The sequence below is a fragment of the Enhydra lutris genome, unplaced genomic scaffold (assembly GCF_002288905.1).
Source record: "Enhydra lutris kenyoni isolate GAN:26980312 unplaced genomic scaffold, ASM228890v2 scaffoldscaffold20, whole genome shotgun sequence".
NCBI classification, from domain to species: Eukaryota; Metazoa; Chordata; class Mammalia; order Carnivora; family Mustelidae; genus Enhydra; species Enhydra lutris.
This window is the reverse complement of record NW_019154104.1, coordinates 4,898,868-4,926,514: the sequence shown is the minus strand read 5'-3', so window position 1 is coordinate 4,926,514 and position 27,647 is coordinate 4,898,868. Positions and strand designations below refer to the sequence as shown.

General features: G+C 46.7%; 1 protein-coding gene across 3 annotated transcripts in view; it reads right to left on the bottom strand.

Annotated features, from left to right (window-relative positions):
• The window catches only part of LOC111148467 (tetratricopeptide repeat domain 7B), a 261,908-nt gene that overhangs the window by 205,648 nt on the left and 28,613 nt on the right, over positions 1 to 27,647 (bottom strand). The window lies entirely within an intron of this gene.

The following is a 27,647-nucleotide window of genomic DNA, read 5'->3' as shown; positions in this document are numbered from 1 at the left end:
CTAATGATGGCAACTGTCTTATTCCTGATTTAGGCAACTTGTGTTCTCTTTTTATCCTGAACAGTCTGGCTAATGGTTTATCAGTTTTATTGAAACTCTCATTAAAGATCTTTTGATTTCATTGATTTTGGTTTTTCAATTTTTCTCTATTGTTTCCGTGTTTTTCTATTTCATTTATTTATGCTCTAATTTGTATTATTTCCTTTCTTTTGCATACACTGGATTTGATTTACTCTTCCTTTTCTAGTTTCTTAAGGTGGATGTTAAAGTATAAATCCAAGACCTTTTTTCTTTCCTAATATAGGCAATTAATCAAAAATTCCTCCCGAGGGGTGTTTGGGTGGTTCAGCCGTTAAGCCTCTGGCTTCGGCTCAGGTCATGATCCCAGGGTCCTGGGATCGAGTCCCACATGGGGCTACCTGCTCAGTGGGGATCCTGCTTCTCTCTCTGCCTCTGCCTGCCACTCTGCCTGCTTGTGCTCTCTCTCTCTCTCTGACAAATAAATAAATAAAATCTTAAAAAAAAAAAGAATTCCTCCCTAAGTACTGCTTTAGCAATATCCTACAAATATTGATATGTTGTTTTTATTTTCATTCAGTTCACAATACTAATTTAACTTTTGATTTCTTCTCTAGAAATGTATTATTTATTTATGATTTTTATTTCTCCTCTTTCATTCATGACCCCAAATAGCCAAAGGAATGCTGAAAAAGAAAACCAGCTGGAGGCATCACAATCTCAGACTTCAAGCTGTATCACAAAGCTGTCATCATCAAGATAGTATGGTACTGGCACAAAAACGGACACACAGATCAATGGAACAGAACAGGAAACCCAAAAATGGACCCTCAGCTCTATGGTCAACTAATCTTCAACAATGCAAGAAAGACTATCCAATGGAAAAAAGACAGTCTCATCCACAAACGGCGTTGGGAAAACTGGACAGCCCCATGCAGAGCCACATGCAGAAGAACAAAATTGGACCACTCTCTTACACCCTACACAAAAATAAACTCAAAATGGATGAAAGACCTAAATGTAAATCAAGGATCAAAGACCTAAAACAGGAATCCATCAAAATCCTAGAAGAGAACACAGGCAGCAACCTCTTTGACCTCAACCACAGCAACTTCTTGCTAGATACATCTTCAAAGGCAAAAGAAACAAAACAAAAATGAAATATTGGGATTTCATCAAGATAAAAAGTTTTGCACAGCAAAGGAAAGTCAATAAAACTAAAAGGCAACCTATGACATGGGAGAAGATATTTGCAAATGTCTTATCAGATAAAGGGCTAGTATCCAAGATATAAAGAACTCATCAAACTCAACACCCAAAAAACAAAACATCAAGGGGTACCTGGGTGGCTTGGTCAGTTAAGCGACTGCCTTCAGCTCAGATCATGATCTCAGGGTCCTGGGATTCAGCCCCATGTCAGGCTCCCTACTAAGTGGGGAGTCTGCTTCTCCCTCTCCTTCTCTCACTTGTGCTCTCTCTCTCTCAAATAAATAAAACCTTTTTTTAAAAATCCATGAACAGAAGACATGAACAGACATTGCTCCAAAGAAGACACAAATGGCCAACAGACACATGAAAAAATAGCTCAGCATCACTCATCATCAAAACCACAATGAGGTATCTCCTCACACTGGTCAGAATGGCTAAAACTAACAAGTCCAGAAACAGCAGATGTTCGCGAGGATGTGGAAAAAGGGGAACCCTCCTACATTGTTGATGGGAATGAAAATTGGTGCAGCCACTCTGGAAAACAGTATGGAGGTTCCTCAAAAAGTCAAACATAGAACAACCCAGCAACTGCACTACTAGGTATTTATCCAAAGGATACAAACATAGTGATTCGAAGGTATATATGCACCCCAAAGTCTATGGCAGTCATGTCCACAACAGCCAAAATATGGAAACAGCCCAGCTGTCCACTGACAGATCTTGCATAAAGACAATGTGGTATGCATACCATACACACCACATCTTCACACACACACACACACACACACACACACACACACACAAAACCACACGCAATGGAATATTACTCAGCTATCAAAAAGAATGAAATCTTGCCATTTGCAACAATGTGGATGGAACAATTATGCTAAGTGAAATAAGTCAGTCAGAGAAAGACAAATACCATATGATTTCACTCATACGTGTAATTTAAGAAACAAAACAGATGAACATAGGGGAAGGGAAAAAGAAATAAAATAAGACCAAAAAAGGGAGGCAAACCATAAGAGACTCTTAACTATAGGGAAAAAACTGAGGGTCATTGGAGGGAAGATGGGGGGGGTATGGGGTAACTGGGTGACGGGTATTAAGGAGGGCACTTGATGGAATGAGCACCAGAGGCTCTATACAACTGATGAATCACTGAATTCTACCTCTGAAACTAATAATACAGTATATATTAATTAAATTGAATGGAAATTAAAAAAATTTTTTAAAGAAGTGTATTATTTAGTTTCCAAATACTTGGGCATTTTCCCAAGATCTTTCTATCCTTGATTCCTAAACTAATTCCATTATGGTCTGTGCAGAAAAAAGCGAAGCAGGCTTGGGATGTTCCAACTCTGCACGTTCCCAAGAAAGGACTGGCCCTTGTGCAGCTCTTGGGGAATACCCTGTAAGACCCTGGACCATCCCACCTCATAAAAATCTCTATGTATATCTGGGGACTTAGGCCACACCCAATAGTTACACTTGCAATGTGATTTATGGTGAAGGCCTTGGGCCACACGATATCAGTCTGACCCCTGGAGGTGCTAAACACTGAATAATTAAGGTCTGTTCCACTGGGCACTCCATAAGCACCTTTTCCCTTTACACATTATAATCTGTAGCCTTTTGTTGTGATCAACAGAAACTGGTGGGTAGCACAGCTTTTCTGAATGCTACAAGTCTTTGTAGTGAATCACTGACCTGAGGGTTGACAGAGGTCAGAGAACGCACTCAAACCCTTCTAATCTGTAAAACTTATTTCTGGCTCAGAATATAGTCAATCTTGGTAAATGTTCCATTACACTTGAAAAAAACATGTATTCTGTTGTTGGGTGGCGTGTCCTATAAATGTCAATTAGGTCAAACAGGTAAACTGTTTTGTTCCAGGGTCTTGTATCTTTATGGACCAATCAACTGTGGACTTGTTCTATCACGTATGGAAATGGGTATTGACGTCTCCAAGCAGAACTGTCAGTGGGTGCTTTAGGGTTTAACTTATCACGGTCAACAGCTTCACAAATGCAGACTTCCATTTCTCCCTTTCCAGACTGTATCCTCTCACTATATATACATTTTACTTTCACACAGGTTATCAGTCCCACCCTACATAGTTATTATTTTCATTGAAATGACCAATTATCTTTTAAAGACATCTAAATAATAAGGAAGAACGCATATAGCAGCCATGGATGTAGCTGTGACTTCTAATGCGCTTCCTTTCTTTGTATGGATTCGGAATTCCTTCTGATATCATATTCCTTCTATGTAAAGGGACTCCTTTAACCTGGACTTGCAGTCCAGCTAATGAATTCTTTCAACTGCTGTGTGTCTGAAAAAGGCCTTTCTCGGCCCTCATTTTTGACGGATATCTTCATTAGCTATGGCAATCAGAGCTGATAGTTCACTCCCCACCCACCTGGTATGCAAAAGGTGGCACGCCACTATATTCTGACGTGTATGGTTTCTGACAATAAACCTGCCACCACCGTTATGCTTGTTCATCTGCATGTGCTGTGTCTTTCTTTCTGGCTGCTGTTCAGATTTTCTTTTCATCACTGGTTGTGAGCAATTTGGATTATGAAGTGTTTTGATTCAGTTTTATGTTTCTTGTGCTTGGGCTCCACTGAACTTTCTCAATCTAAGGATTTATAGTTTTCATAAAATTTGAAAAATGTTCAGGCATTATTTCTTCAAAAAATTTCTTATCTACCTCTCTCATTAGGGAGCCCCAATTATATGCATATTAGGCCATTTAAAGTTACCCCACAGCTCACTTATGCTCTCTCTGCTTTTTGAAAAAGAATATTTTTCTCTCTGTTTCATTACGAATGGCTTCTATTACTATGCCTTCAAGTTCACCAATTTCTTCCATGTCTAATCTGCCATTAACCCCGTCCAGGATATTCTGCAACTCAGACACTGCAGTTTGCAATTCTAGAAACTTGACTTATGTCTATTTTTATCTTCCAAGTCTCTACTCAATTTTTAAACAGAAGGAATACAGTTCTAATACCTTCTTTAATGCCCCTCCAATCCTGGATGCTCAATATTCAATCCCTTCCTGTTTAGAGCCAAGTTTGTTTATGCAGTCGCAAAAAAATCACTAAGCAGCCTCTCTCCAGTGTGAATTCTGTTACAACCTCTTAAAATTTTCTTTGGAGGCGAATACAAGATAAACTGAATGAATTCAATGGGAGTATTAGTTGAGTTTATTTACATAAAGCACTCAACAAGGGTTTGCTATTATTATGGTTAAGGTATTATTACTATCACAACAAATTGTCTTATACTCAAAAACCAAACCAAACCAAACCGAACAAATCCACCATCTGGCAGAACAGCGCTGAAACTACTCAGGCATGCACACTGGACTGGCGCTTCCTAAATATGCTTTAAGTGCTCACTTGTGCAAAATCGAAACCACCAGAAAACAACAAGAAGAGATAAATTGTTTCATAATCTGCCCTCTGCTTGCATGAGAAATAGCCAAATAATGTGCAAGTTGATATCAGGAACTTAATACAGAGAAAAAAGAATTCTCCAGAGTGTGTCCAAGGGCCAGGAAAAAAAAAAATGGGTCTATTCTTTGGCACTGGGTAACACTACAGTCTGGCCCTGACTGCTAGTGCTCAGGACCCGCCAGGCCCACGGACTCAAAGAAAAGCCAAATCTAGTTCAACACGGTTTGTCTACCTTCTGTATTTGGAGATCTGAAATATTTGAAATCCAGTCATCTAGGGCTGCAATCCGTCGACAAGCACAGTTGGTAAGAACGCTCCAGCTAGTTACACAACTTAAGCCTCCACTATGAGGAGACACTGCTGTTCTCTCTGGGCCTGTGTTCTAATGAGGGAGATATATGGACACCCAAGGACTGGGGTGACAGATGGGTCCCCGGCAAGGAGTCCATTCTTAAGTAGGCGGCCCTTTATGGTGAACATTATTCCTTTCCCTCTCCCAGATGCTGTGATGTTCTTTCCATGTGTCACAGGCACATCCCAGAGCAGTAGCAGAGTCTTGATTTACCACAGTGAATTCGTGGCTCAGCAACTTGGTTCCAGAATATTTAGTTCTCTGTCAAAAGCTACTTACAGGACCTCTGGACTAGACTATAAATTTTCAAGTGTCTGGGATCAGATCAACACTGTCTAAGAAGTGAGTCCTGAGGTCATGGCCCAAACTGGCCCCCATTACAACGTCAGATGACACCCTGTCAGTTTGGAAAGCGATCATCAATAATGTTTTGAGTTCCTTTCTTTTTTCCAGAGAAATGCATGACCAAAAAACTGAAAAACAGACTTGACAAATAGCTGGTCTGACAGCAACACCCAATGCACATCTTGATAAGCTCGGCACCTCCAAGATCAAAGCTGCCCGCAGAGAGTGGCAATCAAGCGCTCGCTGCGCAGTCATTGCGGCCAGCTTCAGAGCATGGATGGCGACATCGGCGGACCGGGTGCTCTGACTGATAGAATGCTGGGTAGCCCCTGGCCCCCAAAACTACCTTCCTCCAGAGGAAGGGGTTCCCACAGGCAGACTCACTTCTGAAAGATCCTGTCTAGGAAGGGTTTAACACATTTAAATAGATTCAGGATGAGAAAAGCCTGTAGATCACACTCGACTGCTTTCAAAGCTCTTCCACGGACACCAGCCCATTTGGCCCTATTTAATAGGCACCATCCTCTTTCCAATCTTGTGGAAAAAGAATGTCTCGGAAAAGTGAAGTGACAGTTTGAAGGTCTGTGGGAGGGCTAGAAGGACACGGTAAGAGGGCCCAGGAGTGGGGGCACATGCATCCTGCCCCAGGCAGTATCCTAAGATACCGTAACAAACACCAGTGGGAGGCAGGAATCGTCTCATCTCTGAAAGGAAGCTCCGTTGTATTTCCCTGAGGGCTCGACATGGTTGGAGGTCTGGCTGAGGAAGTGGAAAACTGTACATGTCACCGCCAAAACCTGCAGAAGGGTAACCACCCTCCAATTCTTTCAGGACTGTCCAAATTTGAGAAGCCTCAGTGAGGAGCCTGATTGGGTACGTAAGACTGAAGAGTTTCAACAGTGATAAAGGTTCCTGAATCGAGGCCTCCTCTGCGCCCAGTGCTCTGCCTGGGGTTTGACAGGCCCCATCGCCACCATGCCAGGAAGTTGTTAACAGCGCCTTACAGATAAGACTGAACTTCGGGCTTCACAGCTGGTAAATGATAAAGTAACGTTTCAACCCCTGGTCTATCTGACCACAGAACCCTACTCACAATCCCCAGTCTCACTGAGCTGTTGACAGCATATTCAGGGTCTGATAAGAGCAAGGACAATAAAAATGAGTTTCAAATTGGGAAGGCACAGAAGTCAAGGTCCAGGGCCTTTGCGCTGCACCACCTCGCAGCTCTGAGGCTCACTGGCCTTCCTACTCCTTGTCCGCACTGGGAAAGGCTCAACTACTGGGAGACCAGCTTGAACGGTAGAACTTCGGAGCACTAACAGCTAAAACAAATATTTTTACTTTTTTAATCGCATTAAAATGAACAAGGAATTAATTTCTTATAAAGTTATGCAATGCAATAAAGCCTATAAAATATAATTACATGAACTATGTACTACAACATTAGGTATCGTTTCCTTATTTATCTTTAACCGCATCTCTGGAAGCCAGACCCAGGACAGGTGCACTCTACTCTGATGGTTTGTTGTAACATGACCCATGAGGGAGTTTATAACTGGAAGTACCAGAAAAACTTTATTTATAATACCCTGTCTCTGACCACCCAGCCCTGTGGTATAGACTTCAAAGATAGTAAGAATCTCCAGGGATCTCAATTTCCAAGGCTGAAAAGAAACTCAGGAAAAGAGATTGAAGATCTTCAAAGCAAAGTCCTGGCAAAGGCAGCCTCAAATTGCTGGTCCTGTGTTCTCACCTCTAGAACAGCCAGATTCCCACAGGTGTCACATGTATTCAACTCAGAGGAAGGACAAGCCACAGTACAGGGAATAGGGAGAAGAAACCAATGGAAACCACCAAATACTGGTGGGGTGGGGGATGGTCAGCCCAGAATTCCTATGAAGTTCCTGTCAATCCAGAGATTCTTTGATTTGTAGTGGTCTCTGGCCTGGGAGACTCCTTTGGGCCCTTCTGGATGTTTTTGGAAATTCCTGTCTTCCTTCCAGAGTCAGCATCTTCTTAAGAAGATGTGCATGTACACACACACACACACACACACACACACACACCACTCATAAAAGATGCCAGACCTCGAATCAGACATTCACCTGCTAGAGCAGATGACCTTTCAAAGCCCCTTCCATAATTCTGTGAGCAAATGAGATGCTAATTCAATCTGAAATGCTCACTCGATGAGTCTGCAATTGAACTTAGGCTCATTAAGTCATTACTTAGTTACACCATAATAGTAGTAACAACAGGTAGTGAGTACTAGCTACACATGAGATACTTCTGAGAGTTTGGCGTAACTGACTTGACCTTCACAAGAATGCTCTGAAAGAGGACTCACTATCATCCCATTCTAGAGATGAGGAAACTGGTCTCCGTGCTATTTAGTAACCCAGCCAAGATGATGCAACTGGTAAGTGGCAGAGGAGGATTCCAACCAGATACTCTTACTTGAGTTTTCGCTCTTAGCTTTTTCATTACACTTTCTCACGTCTCCGATTCACCTGTCTCTATATGTAAAGCAGCACTATGTAGAGGCTAAGAACATGGGCTCTGGAGCCAGACTCCTTGGTTTCCAACCCACAGCTGACTTTGTATGTAAAACTGTTAGGTGCTTGCAAATAAAATCTTAAATAAATAAATAAATAAATAAATAAAATAGGATGCCTGGGTGGCTCAGTCAGTTAAGCGGCTGCCTTCGGCTCAGGTCATGATCCCAGCATCCTGGGATCGAGTCCCACACTGGGCTCCTTGCTCCGCAGGGAGCCTGCTTCTCCCTCTGCCTCTGCCTGCCACTTGGCCTACCAGTACTCTATCTCTCTATCTCTCTGACAAATAATAAATAAAATCTTTAAAAAACACAAACTGTTATGTGCTTGGAACAGTACCCAACATACAGTAAGCACCTGAAAAATAGTACCTACCAAGATTATTCTCGAGACCACTATTGTTGTTAGGTAATAGGAGGCTGGAAGGTCTCCAAGTGGGAACATTTTATTCATTTGCTATATTTCTATACAGATTTTAATAACAGCTTTACTGATATATTACACATATATTACAAAACTTAGTCTGTTTAAAAAACCACAAGTCAGTGGTGTTAGTATATTCACGTAGCTGTGGAACCGTCCTCACTAGCTAATTCAGGAACATTCTCATCACCCCTAAGAGAAATTCCACACCCATGCACAGTCATTCCCTATTTCACCCTCTTCCCAGACCATGGCAGTCACCAATCCACTTTCTGTCTCTACGGACGGGCCTGTTCTGAATATTCCATGTCAATGGAATATGACTGTATGAGACCTTTTGTTTCTGGCTTCTTTCACTCAGCATGTTTACAAGGTTCACAGCTCTTATACCAAGTATCAGACTTCATTCTTTTTTTTAATTGAGGGAAAATGCACATAACATAAAATTAGCCTTTTTTTTTTTAATAAAATTAGCCATTTTTAAAAATATTTAATGGCATTTATTACATTCACAATATTATATAACCACATCTCTATCTAGTTCCAAATACTCCATTCTTTTTATTGCTGAGTAATAGTCCATGGTACAGGTATAGCACATTTATTCCTCCATTCATCATTTGATGGCCATTTGGGTTGTTTGCGTTTTCTGGAAATTATGAAAAATGGTGCTATTAATATTCACATATTGGCTTTTGTATACACATATATTTTCTTGTAGCTGTTGTTCTAACATCCAGTCTTTGTTTTTTTTAATTAGCTTTTTAATTTTAATTCCAGTGTAATTAACACAGTGTAATATTAGTTTCAGGTGTACAACACAGTGATTCACAGTGAATCACACAGTGACTCAACAATTCCATACACTACTCAGGGCTCATCATAAGTGCGGGCATATGTTTTTAATTCTCTTGGATATATACCTAGAACAAAACTGACACAGGACATGGGGTATTATTATAATTATATAATATTAAAGTGTTGTATTACTTTCGATCTTTGTTCTAAAAAATCACATTACTATCTAACTGCCACACTGCTGGATAAAATATTAAGAAGTGAAAAGACAAGGGCTTCTGGGTAGACAGACCCGGACCCAAACACCTTTGCTTTTCCATTTATTAGCTCGATGGCTTTGAGAAAGCTGCTCAGTGTCTTAGAGCCTGTTTCCTCATCAAGTCAATGAGAATAGTAGCATTTACTACAATTACTATGAGGCTCAGCCCAGTGCCTGGCACACAGTGAAGTAAGTACTTGATAAATGGTAACTATTATTACGAACCAAGACCCTTTCCTGGGGGCAATGATAAAGCTCGTCTTTTTTGAGAGGTGTGTGAAAAAGACAGAAAAGCACTGAGAAGAAAATAATAATCATCCATATCCCCACCATTCAGAAAGAAACGCAATTAACATTTTAGCATACACCCTCAACCTTAACCATTCATGATGCCGTGTAAACTCTGGTCTCAGCTTTCCTAAGAGAAGCGGACTGACTCATCATCCTAGAAGATCCCTACAGTGCAAATGTAGGCCCTGGTGCCCTGACTACGGCAAGGAATGAGGGCTGCCAGTGAACAGATGTGCCTGTCCTTCCTTCATTTCCACAATTCTCACTGAGCACCCCGTGTGCAGTGCTCTGGTGCGGGCTGGGCTTCAGAGAACAGGCCCTGCTCTTCTCCCTGGAGAAACTCACCTCCAGTGCAATGGAGGAGAAAGACCTTTTCAAAACAATGTAAGAAGTGCAATGACTCAGACAGAGCAGGTATCACAGAACTAAGAACAAGCACCTCAGTGGACCTTGGCCTCAGACTCCAGCCCCCAAACTTTTTTTGGTCTCTTTGAGTCTCTGCTTGCTTTCACAAGGAGAAGCAACGAGGAGCCTATTAACACCACCAACATTATATATGAATATGGGTCAGTGGCAGTAAAAGGGCTCTTACTCTTCTTACACCATCTAAATATAAACAGGAAGCTTTGACTAGCAACCTGAGATGAGTGGCTGCACAGCATGTGGCCTCCCACCAGTAGCAAAATGGTTACATCTAGCTGGGAGGAGGCCTGAGATCACCAGTGAGAAGGCTTATGCTGCACAACCCCTCCCCCCACCGCTAGGCCCTGGCCTCAAAGCTCCTCCCATTCTTGGACCCCTGCAGCCACCGGTTCTGGGTTTGGCACACTGGCAAAAGCAAGCACTCTGCAAGGACACCCCTGGCCCCACCTCTATTCCCTCCACCTTTCGATTTCTATGCAACTACTTTTTTCAGGGTACCCAAAGGGATCTAAAGGCTTCAAAAAAAAAAAAAAAAAAAGCAAGAAAAGGAAGAAAGGAGAAAAGCAGCTTCTCATGGAAAAAACCTGGATCTCCTATCTTCTCTGCTCACTCTGCAGATGAGGAAACTCAAGCTCAGAGAGGGTTCCTGATCTGCCCAAGGTCACATGGGTACTGGTACTGGCAGAGTCAGCCCAGAGCCCTGATCCCGCGAGCTAACTGCCAGAGCAGGGCCGCAGTGGTTGGACCACGGGCCCCAACGGACCGGAGACTCCTTCTGCCAGGGAAGAGGCACCGTCAGCAGTTACCTGTCCGTGCTGGGCCTCCGGGATACCTAGAGGGTCCTTGGCAAAAACCCAATTCATGAAGGTCAGACCTAGATACTGTCACTCCAAGATCGGTACATTAATCTACCAAGCAATTCTCCAGGAAAATCATCCTTGGGCTTCCACTGTCCTCATGACCGTGGATTTTTCGGTCCGTGATAAAAAGGGGCCGCGTTAACTCCCGCGAAACCTCCGCCAGCAGCCTACAGACTGGCACGTCCTTTCCCTTTGCCAGTGATGCCTGCCCGGAAAGCTTCGGGACCGAGGAACGCGGACGCCTGCGGGGAAGCAGCAGAGGCCGGGTGGAGTCAGCACCTGCCGGCGAGGCCCGGCTTGCAGAACCGGCCCGAGCTTAATAAAGAAGCCTGGCAAGCTCACCCCTCTCCTCTGACCCCTGGCCTAGCGACGAATCTCACAATGACCCCAGTTTCGGGGACTGCCTCGAGTCAGCCAGGGCGAGGGCAGCGGAGGCCGCTGCGGGAGGCCGGAGGCGGCGGGCGGGGGCTCTGGGGCCGGCTTGGCGCAAGCGCAACCCGGACGCCGGGCGAGGACGCGGCTCCCGCGCCCCCTGGCGGCGACGGCCGGCTCAGCCTGGAAGCCTTGGAGCGGCTGCTGGCCGCAGTCCTGGTTGGTGTGGCCTGTGACGGAGCCTTGAGCAGGTGGCCTCGCTCGAGGCCTTCTGTGGAATTCCGGTTCTGGAACGTGCTCACAGGACCAAAGAACTCTACTGCTTACATAGGAACCCCGAGTGCTGTCTGTGCTGTTCACGGAGACGGAAGTTCTCCAAGAGCTCCTGGGAGCAAACCAATGCACCCCCGGAACCCTGGGGTCCACGCGACCGGAGTCCGGCTTGGACGGTATCTGGAGGTCACCTGGGGGTTCCTACCGACACGATACGCCAGCCCCAGTCTAGGAAGCAAGCCCTTGACATCAAAGGAAGAAAAAGGGCCAGGGGCTGGCACAGGGGACCCACCCCTCACTCCTCTTAAATGGGGAACCCTACCTGCTTCTGTCTAACAGGGTTGCTGTGAGGATGAAGGGTGTTAAGGGGCAAGGGCTTAGAATGGTGTGTAGAAGGGATATCTTTAATGCTGTAGGTATTAATAATAATTTGCTACTAGTATTCCAGAAGCTGGCACACAGTAGGAGCTCACCAAAGCCGAGAACCCCTCCCTGTCTTTTGAGTTCTCGGTGTACCGGTCAGGGCAGCTGCAGGCCTCTGCCTGGTTGCTGGGTCAAGGCCCTGCCCCAGCAGGCCCAGCCCAGCAAGGCCCAGCCACAGGATGGCTAGCCCCAGCCCACCACAGCTTCCCACTCTTCTGCACCAGTCCCAGCGTGAGGGAGAGAGCGGGAAGAGCCAGCTCTGACACCCTCCTTCTCCACAGAACAATCTGTGCTCTGCTCCCGCCCCCAGAGAGCTCTGAGCTTTCCAAATATGGATGCTTTTTTCATTCCCGAAGCATCAGGAACATTTGGGGGAAGAAAATGAACACCAGACATGGTTTGGAAATGATGGAAGCCAAGTGATGGGTGGTGGTGGAGGGAGCACTGTCTGAAGAGTCAGAAGTCGTGGTTTTTAAGATATTGAGCAGGAGTATGAACTAGATGATCTTTTAAAGTGTGGCCAGCTTTGTATGCATCTAGTCCCCAGGAAGATCCCAGTAGTAAGGACCCAGATCCTACGAGTGAAAAATACAGCAGCTAGCACACAATGCAGGGGAGAAAAACTGCATTAAAGACACCCAAAGAGTCACCGGCTTTCAAAGTAAAGGAGCCACAGGAGACGGGCTCTCTAGAGCCCCACAACCTGCAAGATAGTCCACAGATTGGGATGATCCAACCTGAAGCTGGATGTGGTAGGAGTCAGAGACAAGATTATTTTGTTTCATATCAGCGCCAAACCAAAATCTGTTTTTGTCTAAAATGGAGATTTCAGTACACTGAAAACACTGCACTTTTGCTTAAGCAAGAGTGTGTTACTCGGGTAGAGTTTATCTTCAACAGTGCACCCCGGGGGGTTGCTAGGGAAAAATGTTTAAAGACCCACCCATCACAAGTAGCCCTGTGTGGCAAGCATTGTCCCTGGTGCAACTGTGGAGACACAAAACAAACGGTTTAGACATGGCACAGCCCCAGAGCCCAACCTTAAGTAGGCACTCGCGTATCTGCTAGTTTACTGAATTAATTAAACATACAATCTAGTTTGAGAGAGGCAAATGACAGATATGAAATAATTAAAAACCAAATGCCAAATTGCATGATACTAACTATAAATAAAGGTGGAAGAGGAAGGGGAGATTGAAGTGGACAAAAGAGCTGCAGAGGTTGTCACTGACACGTCACCCAGGGTGGACTCCTCGCAGGGAAAAGGAGGAGACCCCGGCTGGAGGACAAAGACAAGCAGAGGTGGGGAGGGGGCCTGGGAGAGGTGAGGGCGGGTAGGCGGGCATCAGCAAGCAACCTGGGGCAGAGCATGGGTAGGACAAAGCAGGCTATGGGGCCCCCCTGGCAAGACCAGGACATAGCCTTCAGAATCTGAAAAAATGCTCGGCCATGCCTAGACCTGCTTTGATTAGCAGGAGCACTCATCCAGAACCCAAGCTTCAATAAAAAGGGAAAAGATGATTTGGGGGGGAGGCAGAGGGCTCCACTCTTGATCACCTGAGTGTGGAATTTTCCACAGTACATTAAACCTCAGACTGACTTGTCCTGACATTCAGGCCACTGTCGACTTACAGCTTTCCCTGCATTTTCACTTCAACCTACTTAAGAGTATCAGTCTGCCACAAAGGTAAATACTGCTCCTGTGTTTTAGGCCCCGTAGAGCCCAGGGAAAAGCTCTTTGTCATGTGCGTCCCTCCTCCCCTTCAGTACCTCCCCGCCGCCCCCCATCCCCAAACCCAGGCCCTGCTGGTTGCTCTGCCTCTAGGGGACCTCCCCTGGTACATCCCGGGGCCCCCAGCACTCCGGGTTCACTTCTTGCCTTCCTCAGTCTCTGTGTTCTTCTGAGCGAGCACCAGACGCTGCTGGGTTGTGACCAATCTATACTCAAATCAGTTCCTAAATCCTGACCAACAAACCCATCGCCTAGCGACCAGCGTGCTGAGCCAAGTCCCTGGAATTAGACTGATTCCCGGCACAGCACCCCCTTGCGGTCACAGAGGTGTCACCACATCCCCCTCCAATCCAGTATCTTCCCCACCCTCCAAAGGAAGCTGGCTCCTCCTCCTGTAATCCTTAACCTGGTTTAACACCATTCCCTGCCCAGCGAGTGAAGCTAAAAATCTCAGTCATCTGGATTCCTCCCTCAACCTCCCTCCCACTGCAACTCCTCCAGCACACACACACCGTCTCCTTGGCCTGCTGCAATCCAGGCTTTTGCAATATCTGTCAGGCTCCAGCCAGGACAAAAGTATCACTCCAGATCTTTCAAATAAAGGAGATTTAAGGGAATGAAACCAATGAGAAGCCAAACAGGATGGTATCTCATCCCAGAATTCTAAAGCGTCAGGAGGCCACTAAATTTCCTAGGGCTAGAAAGGACAAAGGGATAAGATGGAGTTCCAAGAGCCCAGAAGCTGGGGCCACAGCCTGGGAGACAGAACCCAGCAGAAGCTCCCTCCTCGGAGCCAAAACCCCAGGAGGCGGTGGGGGGGGGAATGAGTCTGTCAGAGGTGCTGCTGCTGGAGGCAGAGAGAGAGAGAGAGAGAGAGAGAGAGAGAGAGAAATACCCTGGCTGATCTCTCCTCTTGCTCCTCAATTTCCTGCCAATGCTTCCTGTTGGCCAAACCCAGGCAGAAACCAATTGACTAGGGCGTCCTGGAAAGAGCTTGCAGAAGTCAGGCCCCCTGCAACACAGAACAAGAGGGGAAGGGCCCAAAGCCAGTTCACCTCTCTTGCCTGTCTCCTTCCCTCTAATCTCTCATTCCTTCTAACTGGTTCTCCATTCCGTGCCAGAAAGATCATTCTGATTTATAAGCTTAAGTCATTCCTTCTGCTTAAAAGCTGGCTGGGGCTGGCAGTTTCCTGGCAGGGAAATCCAGGACTCCTCCACCGGGCTGACTTTGTCAATCACTTGCAAACATAGGAAGTGCTGCTTCCCTTGACAGCAACATGTACTGAGTTTACTGTAGGGCATGGGATGAGCTGCTGCTCTAAGTATTACTGGGCGAGAAAACAGAGACTAGTCTTCAAAGTCATCCACTTGGAAACCAGTAAGTAAATAGCTAAGCTTCATTCCTCTCTGGCCAGGGTTGTTTGCCACGATCCAGAGGCTTAGGGCTCCAGTGAAAAGATGCCATGTCCAAGAAAGTGGAGAGTAAGTAAAGGCTTCTCAAATCTATTAAAACAATAGAGTAACAAAAGATTGAATTGAGTAATCAAAAAACCTCCTAGAAAGAAAAGGGCTTACTGGTGAATTCTACTAAATGTTTAAAGAATTAACACGATGCTTCACCACTCTTCCAAAGAGTAAAAGAAGAGAAATACCTCAAAACTTACTCTGTAACCCCAGTGTTACCTTGATACCAAAACCAGACAAATGCATCACCAAAAAACTATACCAATATCCATTCTAAAATTGAAGTAAAAATCCTCAACAAAATGTTAGTGCACCAAATCCTGCAATGTATTTTTTAAAAAGAGTGTATACCATGACCAAATGGGATTTACTCCAGGAATGCAAGGCTGATTTAACATATGAAAACCAATCAACATAATACACCATATTAGAAGGATAAAACACAAAAATTATAAGATTATCTCATTAGAAAAAGCATTTGACAAAATCTAACATTCTTTCATGATAAACACACTCAACAAACCGGACATAAAGGGAAACTTCTTCAATCTGATAAAGGGCACCTACGAAAAACACACTGCTATCATCATATTCAATGATGAGTTCCTATCTTAGAAGAAAGGAACCTTCCCCTATGTTAGAAGACATCTGCTCTGGTCATTTCTATTAAACATTGTAATGAGCCTGTAGCCATTGCAACTAGGCAACAACAACAACAAAAAGGCATCAGATTGGAAAGGAAGAAATAAAACTATCCAATTTACAGGTGACAGGATCTTGTGTAGAGAAAACCCCAAGGAATCCACACACACAAAAATTATTAGAGCTAATAAGTGAGGTCAGCAAGGTTATAGAATAAGAGATCAATATATAAAAATCGCTTGCATTTTTCTATACACCAGCAATGAACAATCTGAAAATGATATTAAGAAAATCATTCCATTTATGATAGCACCAAAAGAATAAAATACTTCGGAATAAATTTAACAAAAGGAATGCAAGACTTGCACACTGAGCATCACAAAACATTTTTGAAAGAAATTAAAGACATTCTATGTTCATGGATTGGAAGACTTAATATTGACAGGATGGCAATACTCCCCCAAAATGATCTATTGACTCAACAGAATCCTTATCAATTTCCCAGTAAGTTTCTTTTTTTTCCAATAATTGACCACTTGATCCTAAAATTTACATGGAAATGTAAGGGACCCAGAAGAGCCAAAATAATTTTGAAACAGAAAAAAAGTTGGAAGACTCACACTCCCCCACCTCAAAATTTAATACAAAGCTACTTTGTATTAAACTGTAAAAAGACAGTGTTGTTATTGGCATAAGGATAGACATATAGACAAATGGGCTAGAATTAAGAATCCAGAAATAAACATTTACATTCATGTTCAGTTGATTTTCACAAAGACACCAAGACAATTCAATGAGGAAGAAAACATTCTTTTCAATAAAAGCTGCTGTGATCACTGGATATCCACATGCAAAAGAGTGAAGTTGGAACCTTACCTCATATCATATAGAAAAATTAATTCAAAGTAGATTATAGATCTAAACGTAAGAGTTAAAACTATAAAACTCTTAGAAGAAAGCATAGGAGTAAATCTTTGTGAACTCAATTAGGCAGCTACAATACCAACAGCACAAAAGCAACCAAAGAAGAAGGAGGAGAAGGAAGGGGGAAGGGGGAAGGGGGGGGAAGAAAAACTTAATCAAAATTTAAAATATTTGTGTTTCCAAGGCTACCATCAAGAAAATGAAAATACAGCCCACAGAACTGAAGCAAATATTTTAAAAACTAAATATCCACAAATCACACATCTCTAAACCATGTCTCCTATATCCGTATCTAGCATATATATAAAGAACTATTAAAAGTCAATAATAAAAAGACAAATAACCCAACTTAAAACTGGGCACAAGAGCTGATTACACATTTCTCCAGAGAAGATACACAAATGGCCCATAAGCACATGAACTTTTGCTCAACATCATTAGTCACAGGGAGACACAAATCAAACCCACAATGAGATACCCACTTCACACCCACTAGGATGACTAGAATCAACAGGACAGATAAGAAAGTGCTGACAAGCTGTGAAGCAACTGGAAGCTTTACAGCAGGGCAACCACTTAGGAAAAACAGTTGTGGCTCCTCAAAACATTAAACCTAGAGTAGTCACGTGGCCCAGCCATTGCACTTCCAAGTGTATGTCCAAGAGAAATGAAAATATACACGCACCCCAAACGTTATACATAGATGTTCACAGCAGCGTTACTAATGACAGCCCAGATGTGGAAACAGTCCCATGTCCATCAACTGATGCATATGGATTAATAAAAATGTGCAAAATGTGGGCCATCCATACAATGGAATAGTATCTGTCAAAAAAGGAACGAAGCGCATTCGTGCTACAACACATTTAAACCCTGAAAACATACTAAGTGAAAGAAACCAGACACAAAACATCACATATTATGTGATTCTGTTTATATAAAATGCCTAGAATAGGCAAATCTACAGAAACATAAAGTAGACCAGTGGTTGACTAGGGCTGAAGGGACGTGAATTAGATAATTGAAAGTGACCACTGATGAGTACAAGTTTCTTCTGGGGGTGATGAAAACATTCTAAAATTGACTATGGTGATCACTGCACAACTCTTAATATACTGAAAACCACTGAACTGTATATGTCAAAAGGCTGTTTTTCATGGTATCTGAATTATGTCTCAATAAATGTTTTTTTAAGAGCTATAGACCATACTTGTAATATGAAAAACTGAATCAGACATTCCATAAGGAACTGTTCAAAATACCCATAAGGCACATCATGGTGCAGTCACTAAAAACTTTTTTCAAAAACATTTAATGATATGGAAAAATAATTGTACACACACATACACACATATGAAAAACAGACTGTAAAATAATATATGGCATGAGCCTAATAGTGTATAAAATATTGTATAAGTATATATCTTTATATCTTTAAATATTTTATATATTATATAAATATATATCCTTCTCTGTTTTATATATTTATATATAACTTCAACAGTGGTTCACTAGCTCAAGTGGTCATATGGTGACTGATTTTATTTTCTGCTTTATATTTTTCCTTATTTTCCAAATAGTCTACACTCAACACACAACCAAGGAATCAAAGTTCACTTTCAGATCAAAGGGATTCTATTCAGTGTCGGCCAGAAGGAGAGGCCGCTGGTCCCACACCCTGTGGGCAGGAAAGCACAAAGGTACAGCCGTGCTGCAGAGCAGTCTGGAAATACTTCTTTTTTAACCCAGAAACTCCACTTCTGGAAATCTCTCCTAGGGAAATCATTAAGGACAAGCAGAGAGACCAGGCTGAGAGGGCGTTCGTCACAGCTTTACTTATAACAGTAAAAAGCTGAAAACAACCTCCATGTCCAAAAATAGAGGCTTTTTAGTTAAATATATTATAGCTTATCCATATAATGAAATGCAGTACAGCTGCTAAAAGTGTTTATGATCTGTAGCGAAGCGGAAAAAGCAGGTCATAAAGCAGTGTATGTGGTATAATCTCAGTTTTATAAAAAAAATCACTCATGATAATTATAGAGATCTAAAAGTAAATGCACTAAAATGTTAACAGAATTTGGCTCTGGGTAGACCAGGTGACGGATATTTTTATGTTCTTTTGACCAGTCTGTATTTCTGATTTTTATATAATGCACACATATGTTGTCTCTATCAAGAACAATAAGATAAAATTATAGGGGAAGGGGCACTCGATCAACCCCAGTGACACCTAGAAGCCCTGCTGGCTGCCCAAGGAAAGGAGTGTTCTAGACAGGATTGGTGGGGGAGGCCGTGGGGACAGTGAGACCATCACAGCCACCTGCTGCTCCCAAATGCAGGTGTGCGTGAGGACGGACTACACAAATCCCCTGCTGTTCAGCTCAGATTTATAGATTTCAAAGCGTTTTCCCATTTTGTCTTACTCAGCTTTCTCAGTACTCTCATCTGAGCATTATCCCCATTTGGCAGATAAGAAAAGCGAGACTTAGAGACTTAGATCAAATGGTTTAAGATCGCAGAGTGGAAACAAGGGCTCACAGCTTATCTGAAACCAGACCCTTGTCAACAGCACCCCCATGCCAAATGAGCGTTTGTGCTGAAAGGCAGGTCAACAAAGCAGACAGAGCAGAGATTCCCAGGACACAGGCCTTGATGTGAGTCCCTCCTCACCTGGGAAGTTCAGCCTCTCAGCTCCTCCCAGGGAACGCTAATCGCTACGCACGGGGCAGTTGCCAGAATGAGGCGCCGTCGTCACACAGGTCAATCCGTAAGCACCACACATGGCTCTGGGCAGGGCGGGATCTATGCTAAGCCCCTGGAACCCCGACCTCGGGGTGGCCGAGCCCAGAGATGGCCATCGCTTTTAGAAAGACTTCAGATACAGGCCTAAGGCTGGACTTGGTACAGTTCCCACTGCCCAGCTCTGGCGCCATCCCAAGCCAGAACAGGGAAGTCTTTCCTCCCCCACGGGCCCTCCAGCCCTGGAGACTACTCTTCTCTAAAAGGCCCCATCCCTTCAGCACGGACCCACCTGATGCAGTCTGGTCTCGAGGAATCACCAGTCCAGTCCACGGATGGTCACCAGGCTCCTCCCCAACCAGCCCTTCTCCTTCTCCCCTGCAAGGACCGCCTCCAAGGAGAGAAGGGCACACAGGGCCCTGGGCCGCTTTGACAAGAGGGCTCCTATTCAGAAGAGCTGTGCTGTGGATGTCTGTCGTGGACCCTTCCTCTGATTCTCCTGGTGGGACCACGCCCCTGCATCACAGCCTTCAGGCCACACCGAAGCCAGTCCTGCGGCATGAGGCTGGCCACTGGAGCTAGATCACAGGTGCGAATGTGATCCACCAAGGCCACTAAGACACAGTGAGGAGGTGGCCCAGGTTAAGAGAAGCAAGGGTCTGGGGCTGCTCCAGCCAGCCTCGTGGAGCCTGAAAGGGGAACTGACATGGATTACAGCAGGCCGAGGAATGGGGAGAAAGAACCCATCTTTGAGCCCTGAATCCAGGTGCCACTGAAGTCAGACTAGGTGGGGTTTTCTTTCACCAGTAACGCAAAGGGCCCTAACCCACGGAACTGGGCAGAACTTCAAAATGGTCTTCAGCTAGGCTCGGGACCTCAACTCTCCATATACTGACACCACCCCTGCCCCCACACAGCCCCAGCACGGGGGCTCTGCCCGCCCCCCCAGAAAGCCCTGCAGGATGGAACTGGGTCCGCACGGCCTCCTCCCTCTCTGTGACCACATCACTCATGTACCACCTCTGCCGAGCAGCTGGCTGGGCCTGGGCAGGCCAGATGACATGGACACGTGCCCCTGGGCCACACCCTCCCTACTCCGGGGTCCCCAGAGACTGTCGCATCTCTCCAGCGACACCCTCTCCCACCAGGCACAAAAGCGGCCTCACCCCCTCTCAGCCACGCCTCGCCACCTCCTCCCCAACGCTCCCCAGCAGCTTCTGCCTCTGTGTGCGGGCCAGCTGGAGAGCTAAGCCCTGGTCACCATGTCGGTGCCTGAAGCCAACAGGCTCAGAAGACAGCTCCCCTGCCCCCCCGGTCTGGAGAGGGCGGGGGGCCCTATGTGTGAGTGTGACCCCCAGACGCCTTCGGCACTGGCAGAGCCTGAACAGCCTGCCGCCAGCCCTCCACACCCAGGATCCCCCGGGACCAGCACACCAACCTCTCCATGGACGGAGGCCACATCAGTGACAACCCGAGCACTCCCTAGTAAATACGTTTCCACTTTCCTGGGGCAAACTGGGGCTGCTCCTGGGAACCAATATCCCAGGATGGAAAAAATAAGCTTTGAAGCAGGAAAGTCAAGCATCCTTGTAGGAAACGCATCCCTCACGTCTCGGGGGTCTGGCCTCACCTTGACATACAGGACTGTTAGAATCAGCCGCTGAAGGGAATAGAGCAGACACGCCTTCATTCTCTTTTCTTTTCTACTTCACAGAGGGAACCCCTGATTAGAGAGAGATGCTTCCTCTGTGGTCTACGTGCATGGAAGCCTTTAGGGAGGACGACAGACGTAAGTCATAACCACCCACGATCTGAAGAATTTCCAGCTCAACTTGTTCCAAGCCTTTTCAATGGCACCCAGATGCCGAGGACCGGCAGGGTACGGGGAACAAACACACGGGCGATGCGTGATAGAAGCCCCTCATCGAGGGACTGCGTCCCTTGTGCTGATGTATCTGAAGCTTACTCTGGTGAGAGGCGCCCCGGAGAAAGCGAGGAGCCCCAGGAGCATCTTCCGAAAACACCTGTCGGTGAATGTGCTAAGTCTCTCAGTCTAACTGCTTACGCTAAGCTGAAGTCCGTGAGTGGGTGAAGACACTCAGTTTCAAGCTGGGGAGAGCAAGGCTGGGATCCAAGCCTTTTGGAGCTGGGATCTCTGTTTAAACACTAGTGCTCATCAGCTCTGGAGAAAAGGCAGCACTTCTGAAAAGCCTCCCTTGCGAGTTCCTTTGCCCCTTCACCCTGCCCGCTGCAGAAGCGGGGGTCTTCGTTCCTTCCTGACACCGTGTCGTGAGACGGGAAGCTCAGCTTCACACAGCGGGCCGTGCATACAGAGCCCCGGGCCAGCTTTACACGAGGCAGGAAAAAGAAGCTGGAACATTTTCCAAGGGGAGGTCATTATGTAATCCGAACGCTATCCTTCATCGCACCTGTGCTTCTGGGAAGAGCAAGAGGTCCATGAGCTCTGCAGACTCTAGAGAAGGGGACATGGTTAGGGATCGGCCCGCAGCCTCTGGCCAGGGAGGGCAGTCCAACCGAGACTCCTAAGAGTCTCCCCTCTTAGGAGCACTGTGTTTAGCATGCTTCTTATGAAGACAGCTGTCTGAGGACTCTGAATGGCTCTCACCTCTTAAACGACGACTACTCGAATCAACCGTCCATTCCACTGTGAATGGCCTTTTGTGAAAAAACCATGAACACGGGCCCAATACCAAAGACCTCTGACCTTCTGGATCTGCCTCTGGCAGGACTGGCAAAGCACAGAGGGAATGGATCTTGGGCCCCCTCCTCGAGCAAACCTCTCCATCTGCCCCCAGCCACTGGGTGCTGCCCATCCTCCAACCGTCCACACCGCTTCCTCCCCAAGTGGCGCTCCGGACCGCAGTCCCTGCTTGCTCTGCCTCTAAAGAATTCCCTCTCAACGTACCATTCCCGGGTCCACTCCTGGGACCACACCCTCTGCCAGACAAGGCAGATATGTAAGGCAACTCTCCCCTCTTTCCTGGAACTGGATGTTACCTGGGGCTCCCAAAGAAGTCTAGCCACTTGGGGGTTGTGCCCAGGAACAAAAGGAGCTAAACTTTGTTGCTCTGCCAGGCACGGTGCTAAGAACTTCACCCCCTCATTCCCTACAATCACACTATAATATAGAGACTCCTATTACCTCTGTTTTATAGATGAAAAACCTGAGCCCCAGAAAGGTGAAAGTCACTTGCCCAAGATCTTATAGCTACTAAGTGACAAAGCTAGAGATCAAACCTGGGCAGTCCGGCTCCAAAACCCCAGGCTCTTAACCAAGGCATCAAAGGCACAATTTCAAACCCAGGAGCAAAGGAGGAAGAGAGAAAATGGGAGGCTCCATAGAGCTCCCCAACACCATGCCGCCTTCTCCACCTGGCACAGAGGTCACGCAGTTTGACAGGAAGGTTTCCTACCCCCTCCTGGCCTTGCCTGCAGCTTGGTGGGCGTCATCGGGCAAGTCCCTTCGCCTTTCGGGCACAGTGTCCCCAGTGGGAAAAGAAAGTGTTCGTATGAGGGATGATTGGGAAGGCCTCGCTGACCCTCTGCCATCAGTCCTTCTCTGCATCCTACCGTGTGATCTAGAAAGGAAGCTTAATACGAGGCCACTGTTTCCAGGTTCATAATTTCCCTCCTCTTGGGCACCAGAGCCTCAGGTCCTCCACGTCCCCTTCATTCACCTGAGAGCTGGCTACTTCCTTCTCCCTGCTCCCTTCTACAGATGTCTGGCTGAGAGACCAAGCTGTATTGGACATGTCTAATCAGAGACTTACGTGAGCCCCCAGTCTTCTTTTTCCCAGGCTCCTGGTAGCTATGTATGGTGCTAGAGTAACCTCTCTCCAGTGGGCTGTCAGCAGAACCAACATGCACTTCTTCTGCTCACCCCTGACGTCTCCCTCTATGCCCCCTTTCCATTAGATGCGGCAAGCCAGCACGCCAGCTTCAATCACACAGATGAGGACAGCACCCTAGTGGATGGGGAGAAATAAGAACCTCCGAGAACACAGCTGCCCCACCAGCTGTGACCAGCCGGTCAGTTCCAGGACTCCCTTATATTGGAGCCAGTGAGTTTTTGGTCTCTGTGAGACAAGAGCATATATACCAAGGCTGTTCATAAAGGCCATATCTGGGAAGCCACTTCCAGCTCCCACTGGCCTATCTGCGGAAAGTCATCCCATGTCCAGCAGATCTAAGTCCCAAAATAGACGGCGGCCATGTGTCCACTATTCCCCAGCCTTCCTACTTGTGAAAAGAACATCTGTGGCCGCTTGGTGTCCTGGAGATTTCATTGGCTACTTCAATCTGTATCCCAGAGCAAAGATGCCTACTCACTTGATTAAATCAGCACCACCAGAAGCTAAAGAGTTTCTCCATTTCGATTCCCACTCTCTGTTTGTCTGCTTAGATTTACAAGACGGAAGGAAGGAGTTGAGGAGATTGTGGGGGGAGCTGAGATCCACTTTGGAAGTCCTTGATCATGGAAATGAACTGAAATGTACAACCTTTCAGAAAGAAGTCCGTATCGGGCTCTGTTACAGTGTGACGTCAGCATGCTCACAGAGGTATTGCCCATAATCGGCAGAGAAGGACTCTGAATCATCGAAATGTGCCCGGTATGTCACCTGCAAAGAAAACGCATCTCACCATGCCAGGCTAGGAGTGAAGGTGCCCGGATCACCTGAATGACATGATGGGCATCTCGGTAAAAATGCCACCAAGGGAACTTGTACAAATTCCACTCCATAACTGAGCACTGATTACGTGCCAAGTCCTGCGCTGAGCTGTGAGGATGGCAAACAAACAAAACAAACAGCTCCTCCTTTAGAGGAACTCACAGACGGCTGTGAACTCACAGGGGCGGCTGATACCGGGACAACTGATGCTAGTACGATTCTCACATCACCTACTGATCTACTGAGCAGCGAATCTGACCGACTCTGAACAGGTGAGTCCCACAGGCTGTCAGAGAAGACAGGACATGTGAGCTGGAGGTACATAATTTACAGGAAGAAATCTGGGCAAGGAGCAGGAATTATGGTGGAAGAACAACGAAGGTGAGGCTGCCAAGAGGGGTCTATGTGCAAATCAAGAGTATCCTCTAGCGATCTGAATGTTTTCTACATGAAGAAACCTCACCTGGCCCAAGCATGCTCTGATCCACATGCCAACAGAGCAGAATGGTTAAGAACATGGGCTTTAGATGGAGGCTACTTCTGCCTCTCACTAGGAGTGCGAGGGCTCTGCCTCGAGTCCTGCCTCAATCACTTCCTGGCTTCAGGACCCTGGACAGCTTATCTAAACTGCCTGTGCCTTGGTCTTCTCATCTGTAAAATGGAAAGAATAATAGAGGCCACCTCCTAGGGTGGTGGTGAAGACTGGCTGAGATATCCAAATAGAGGGCACCTAGTGGGCATTCCACTAACCTCGCCCAGTCTCATCTCCCTTGTCTGTAAATTTACAGGTTTGGAGGATTTCAGAGACAGTAAAGCTCTAACTGATGAGGAATGATGTTGGCTGTGGATTCCCAATAAGCCAAGGCTACCATTACCTGGCCAGGGGAAGAGCTCGCAGCCACGACTGGAAGCGCGGATGTGGGAGTAATAATCCCAGGCTCTGGCTGAAAACCTTGGTCCAGTCAGACCTCGGGAGACCGTGGTGGCCGGGGGAGAGGTGCATGCTGGATGCCCCATCCTGGGGTCAGCTGCACTCAGCTCCAACCCAGGCTTGCCCTTCCCTTCTTCCTAAAGAAGCCAGGAAGCCACATTTTTAACAGGATGGTCTCAATTTGGCAAAGTCAGCAGCCATTTCAAAAGCGCTGGAAATGCTGAGCTGACGACGCCAGCCCTCCCTCAGGCACCAGCAGGCTTGTGGCTCACGACAGAGTACAATGGCATTCACCAAATGTTTGTCCACAGTCTCTCGTGGAAAGTTCTCAAGGACCTTGAAGAAGAAAGAGGAACCAAAGAGTGCTGCTACACAGAATTAGGACCAAGAGCATCTTGAACTCCTCAGAGAGCTGGCCCGTCTTTGGGCATCTCCACAAATTAAAGGGATAGTATTTTGGCTACTGTAAGTCACTTCTTATGGTGCCCCATCAAACACTCAGCTTTTATGCTAATATTTAGATCATGTTCACTATGTGCTGGGTCTTCAATACGTAGGAGCTTGTGGAATCTGCAGGACAACCCAAGGAGAGCTGGACAGACGGAGAAACCGAGGCACAGGGCCAGTACGTGGTGGCGGTGGGCAATGGAGCAGGCAGATGGCTAAGCTCCGGTACTCAGAGCCACCACTCCGCACCACCTCTCCCCTGGCCAGCATCAGCTCTTGGGGCTGGGACCCCCCTGGGCTGAGAGCCACTTCCTCTGGCACAAGCAACCCTTCCCTCTCCCGTATGTGTGTGACACTGTGCAAGCCCACGGAAGCCAGCCAGGACCAGGCCTCCTGGGAGCCAGCCAGCGTGTCCCAAGTGCCTCAGCACCATGGCTGGGGGCCCACGGCTAGCCACGTATGACGGGGGCCCAGCCCCAGCAACCACGTCTCCCAGCCTCCTTGGCCACTTGCAGCCACGAGGCTGAGTGGAATATGCTGCCTACAAAGGGCTGCGGGGTCCAGTCCATCTTAGAGCTGATGTGAGGGCCCAAGCTCTTGCTGTGAAGTGGGCCCCAGAGCCATCCCCCCTCCGCATCTAGCAAAACACTCCCGGCAACAGCCCACTGGGCCCCGGGTGCCCGGCGACTGCCCGATGAAGCTTTGCTCTCCTTGCAGGATATTGTTTCTGGCCCCAAATCACACACAAACTCCCACAAGCCCAAGTCATGTGAGGTGAGGAAGCAGGCAGCAGGAAGGTGGCACACAGCCCAGCACAGCCTGCAGAGCCCCCAGGACCCCTCCAGCAGCCTCAGGGGACTGTGCCCGCCAAAGCACCAGTGCGTTCCGCCAAGAGTGACAGCGTCTTCCCCCGGGCCGCAGGAAGGTTCAGAAGATTAATTAGACGAACCTGGCAGAACTCGAGGTTCCCCAGGGAACTGGTTGAATATGTCACCCCTGACACAAAGCTCTGAAGTGTGCCTCGGGCTGGGTCTTTGTTCACCATTGCGCAGGAAAACCCAGTCAGACAGCCCACAGCACAGGAGTGCCCAGGGCCCTGGCCTCGGTGCCAGCCACAGTCAGTCACAATGCATGGTTTGGACAGTAGGTGGCAGGAGGGAGCAGAGCTGCTTCAGATGCTCCCTTTCTTCAGGTGGCCTTTCAAATTCATATTCAAAACCTCCTCCTCCTCCAGGAAGCCTTCCTGGCCCTGCCAGCCTGTGTGACCTCTCTCACCTCTAAAAAGCTATTAGCCATGCCCGACTTTTACCATCTGCTGTCTTGTTTGGGGCTGATATTTTAAAATATCATTTGATAAACATTTAGTATGCGCCAGGTACCATGGCCAGTGCTTTACATACGTTATTTGACTGAACCTTTAGAATAAATCTATGAAGTGAATGTGATTATACCCATTTCACAGATGAGGAAGTGGCAGCTTGGAAAGTTCAAACAATGTATGTGTCCTGCATCTGTCATCGTCCTCTCCGTGGGACTGTCCTCTCACGTGGGGATGCAAGCTCCTCCTGGGCAACCAGGCTGACGTTTACGCTTCCTTCCAGGCCCAGAGCCCCCAGGCACACAACTGAACACCAGATCACTGGCTGTTACAGTGACTGCCATTCGCAGGGACCAATCCACCTTTATTCACTTAGCCCAGAGGCAGCATTAATGAATAACACTGGTCAGCCACATCGCGAAGGGGCCATATGACAAGAATCTTGGCCTGTTCTGGGCAGTATCTTAATTATAGTAAAAAACAAAATCCTGCTTTCATTGCATATTAATTATCAGAACCCTTTACTGGAATCCTGCTGAGGAACTGAGGGTCTGAGGGAACGATGTGTGGCAGGGCCCACACCATGCGATGTGCTGTGGGTCCAACCCCAAAGCCTTGCTGGGAGGTGCTGAGCCAGGGCACAGGGTCGGCCTGTGGGCTCCATGCAGCGTGGCCCCGGGGGACA